Consider the following 4,511-nt stretch of genomic DNA (forward strand, 5'->3'; position numbering starts at 1 on the left):
TTTGTAGATGTTTCAAATTGTAAAAAGGACCCCCATGGCCAAATTGGCATATGTGACTGCACAGATGTGGGAAAGAAGCACCTGTTTAAACTCCAAACTGATAACTTGAAGGTTTTTCATTGGTCCAGAATGGAGGAGATCGCCTTTATATACCCCAATGACAAAGCAAAGTCAGTACGGTTTCTTTCTCATCAAGGGAAATGATGAAGCTGCTCATTTTGGTCGCCCTGTTTGGGCTGAGCCTTGCCCAGCACAACCCCAATACCAAGCATGGAAGAGCAGCCATCGTCCACCTGTTCGAGTGGTGTTGGGCAGACATTGCAGCAGAGTGCGAACGCTACTTGGGTCCTAATGGCTTTGGTGGTGTTCAGGTATGTATGTCTGTGCACGTGCAGTTGTAACTAACTGAGAAGTAGAGTATCTTTTGCTACGCTGCCATCCACTATATTTTAAGCATGTGAAAGAGCTGCATTCCTGCTCTCCTGCCTTCTGTCAGAGGTTCATGTCCTGTTCTTGTAGATGGAACTGGACTGACATGGATTTGGGCTGGATTTGCTTAATGCTTGGACCCTCTCACAATTAAATATTTCGATTCTAGTAGTATTTCTGTTCTGCTCTAATGGGTCAGGATTTTCATTTTTAATTCATATTTTAAATTCTTTTCTCTTTTTTTAAATTTATTTTTTGAATTTTTTTAATGACCAGATCTTATTGAAGAAAAAAACGTTACATTTACTAAAGAAGTCAGAGACATAATGCAAAAAATGCAAATGCTAAGCTTAAGACTGGATAAGTTCTTTAACATTTACAACACATTTCCATGAGCTTAATAGTGCTCCTCGTGATGGTTAAACTGAATCCTGTACGAGAGCGTACCCCTGATAACATTATCTGCAGGTCATATCTGTTTCAAAAGCAAGAATTATTGTGATGTTTTTTCCTCTGTGTTGCTCAGATTTCTCCTCCAAATGAACACATTGTGATTGACAATCCCTGGAAGCCCTGGTGGCAGAGATACCAGCCAATCAGCTACAACTTGTGCTCCAGATCTGGCAGTGAGAATGAGCTCAGAGACATGATCACCAGATGCAACAACGTTGGGGTAAACACTGCACAGTTTCAATGATTCAGAAACAAATGTCATGATTCTTGATCTTCTTGATGGTACATTGTAAATCTGCAGCAAAACTGACGACACAACATACTCTATTTATGACATACGTACTTAGCATGACTGAAAAAAAAAAATTAGGAGAAGCTCAAAGAAGCAACCTACAGCCTTTAAGGAATATTTGCTGTTATTCATTTCATTTAGTTGCTGCATGGTAAAGTATCATGTTGAAGCAACTGCATTATGATGATGACAACGAATTAAGAAAAGATGATATTGCTCTGAGTTCCTATCATATGATACTGATGTTTACTTGCAAATGAGAGAGAAACATGATGTAATGCTAACCTGTGTCTGATCACAGGTCAACATTTATGTGGATGCTGTCATCAACCACATGTGTGGATCTGGCGGTGGTGAGGGAACCCACTCTTCATGTGGAAGCTGGTTCAGTGCTCACAATAAGGACTTTCCCAGTGTCCCCTTTTCTTCCTTGGACTTCAACGATCACAAATGCAGGACCGGCAGTGGAAATATTGAAAATTATGGTGATCCAAATCAGGTAATTAACATCACTATGAAAGATGATTTATTGATGAAGATAGTTTATAATTAATGTTATTAAGTTTGTCTCAGTAGCTTGCCATTGCTAGGTAATTAAATTTTAAGTTTGGGCAACAATTAATCTGATTAAATAGATGTTTTGTTTGTGGCAGTACAACTAATTAATAAAAGTCTGAACACCCTCTTTTGTGCCTCCAGATAATTTAAATTTTATGGCTTTAATTTCACTTACATTCAGCATATAGCTTAAAATGACATCCTACCCTCACTTTGGTAGACTTTATTTAATTAATACATAAATCTGTATGTATAGACAATCCCAAGTTTGTTGGAAACGATAATATTATGAACTCACATCTATGGACATATTTTAATTAATAATGTAGATAATGTTGCATCTGTTGCAACACCAATATGACACAACTTTTGACATATTTTGTCATTTACTTCCTGCAGGTGCGTGACTGCCGTCTGGTTGGTCTGTTGGATCTTGCCCTTGAGAAGGACTATGTTGGGGCAAGGTGGCTGACTACATGAACAAGCTGATTGACATGGGTGTAGCTGGATTCAGGGTGGATGCCTGCAAGCACATGTGGCCCGGTGATCTGGATAATATTGACCGTCGTCTCCACAACCTCAACACAAAGTGGTTCCCTGGTGGCTCCAGACCCTTCATTTTCCAGGAGGTAAGCTTTTTGAGTTTGCATTGTTTTGTAGGAGGTTGAATAATTTAACAATAAAAACATATTCAGCCACAGCATAGGGTTAAATGAAATACTGAAAACATATTATTCTTCAGTGCTTAGGCTGCCACATTCTGCCAATATTCAAACTCAAATCTTCAATCATATATTCTAAATCAGTAAAATTAAATGGACATTTAGCTGAATTCAAATATGGTGCCAGACTGGGAAACATCTTTAGAAAATGGAACGGCGAGAAACTGTCCTACACAAAGTAGGTTCCTGTTTGGGAGCTTTAATATTATGACATATGTTTATGATTAAGGGAATTAATTTGCCTCCAACAAAAACAATTATCAAATTAAAAATTGATCAAAATAATTGTTTCGCTAATATTTTGTTCAGTTTATGGAGTTTTAGCAGTGGATTCCTCAATTTTAGAAAATGTATTTGTGTGTCCAGGAACTGGGGAGAGGGATGGGGCTTCATGCCTGATGGCAATGCACTTGTCTTTGTTGACAACCATGACAACCAGAGAGGTCATGGCGCTGGTGGTGCATCCATCATCACCTTCTGGGACTCTAGACTCTACAAGATGGCTGTTGGCTACATGCTGGCCCACCCTTACGAAGTGACCAGGGTCATGTCTAGCTACCGCTGGGACCGCAACTTTGTGAATGGAAAAGTAATGGAACCCGCTGTTGGATTAATAATGCTTTGTGATTGTACAACTGTGCACATTTCAAACATATTTTTACCTATGATTGCAGGATCAGAATGACTGAATGGGCCCTCCCAGCCATGGCAATGGAGCAACCAAACCTGTTCACATCAATCCTGACCAGACTTGTGGAGATGGATGGGTGTGTGAGCACAGATGGCGTCAAATCAAGTGAGTTCTCAGAGGATGCTGTTGACCTCGCAAAGCATCATTTCTTTTTGACTGGTGTAATGGATCATAAATACAACCTACATAAGTACAATCTATATACTTTACTTTTTTATTGGATAATTATGCTGTCTAATGTAACTTCACTTTGTCACACCTCTCAAGGAACATGGTCATGTTCAGAAATGTTGTCAATGGACAGCCTCATGCCAACTGGTGGGACAACCAGAGCAACCAGGTTGCCTTTGGACGTGGTAATCGTGGTTTCATCGTTTTTAACAATGACGACTGGTAAGGATTTTTTAGTGGTTTTAAAATAATATAAAATTTGATATCATTTTAAATGGAGAATATAGTTGAAAATATAGAAATGTAGTTAAAAATTAACCATTTGCACATATTCATGTACTTTGGGAATGGCTACTTTTTAACACTCATCTTTTTAGATTCCCATTTCGAAGCCAATGTCAATGTTTAAGAATAATTTATTGTTATCTGTGGTCACATATTTTTTGTAGTGTACTTAACAGTAAATGTGTTGCACACCAATCACACGATCCTTTCACCATTTTTTAATATGTTTTGTGCTTTGTATTCACTTTCAGGGACCTGGATGTGACCCTGAACACTGGCATGCCTGGTGGCACCTACTGTGATGTCATTTCTGAACAGAAAGAAGGAAGCCGCTGCACTGGGAAGCAGATCCATGTTGGTGGTGATGGCCGTGCACACTTTAAGATCAGCAACAGAGACGAGGATCCATTTGTTGCTATTCATGCTGAATCCAAGCTGTAAACCGTTAATTAAAAATAAAGCTCGCTTTACATCCTGAATGATGAATGGGATGTTAACTTTCTTTTTTGTTCACATAAACCAGCAGTTTAAGAGGATAAAAATAATTAACAAGCAGTAGAAACAAGCAGTAGAAATATGCACCCTATGGCTGTAAATCAATCCATTTCTCTATAATTTCACAAAGTTATGCTTAAACTAAGCATAAAGAATTCATCTAGTCTCTCTTCTGAGCTCTCACCAGCAAGTAAAAGTCAGTCCGACGATGACTTATGCTCCATTAGTTTTTATCTGTTTTCCATGCTTCCTTCAGGAATGTTCTCTTGCATTTATTTGCTGAATCAGCCATTTTTAAAGAGAAAAAAACTTACTACTATGTAACATACAAAGAATATTTAAAGACAGGGACACGGGCTATAATCTAAGGCATCAACTAAATTTTAGAAAACTATGTGTCTGTACAACACAGAAG

The 4,511-nt window shown here is 38.4% G+C and overlaps 1 pseudogene across 1 annotated transcript; it reads left to right on the plus strand.

Moving 5' to 3' along the window:
* The first annotated feature begins 203 nt into the window (after positions 1 to 203).
* Positions 204 to 4,042, plus strand: LOC306758141 (alpha-amylase-like; annotated as a pseudogene). The gene is made up of 9 exons: positions 204 to 371; positions 956 to 1,102; positions 1,476 to 1,673; positions 2,132 to 2,361; positions 2,499 to 2,632; positions 2,821 to 3,043; positions 3,129 to 3,250; positions 3,413 to 3,538; positions 3,853 to 4,042. The product of its transcript is annotated as an alpha-amylase-like (transcript).
* The last annotated feature ends 469 nt before the right edge of the window (positions 4,043 to 4,511 follow it).

Source organism: Telmatherina bonti, assembly GCF_933228915.1.
Source record: "Telmatherina bonti genome assembly, chromosome: 7".
Classification (NCBI taxonomy): Eukaryota; Metazoa; Chordata; class Actinopteri; order Atheriniformes; family Telmatherinidae; genus Telmatherina; species Telmatherina bonti.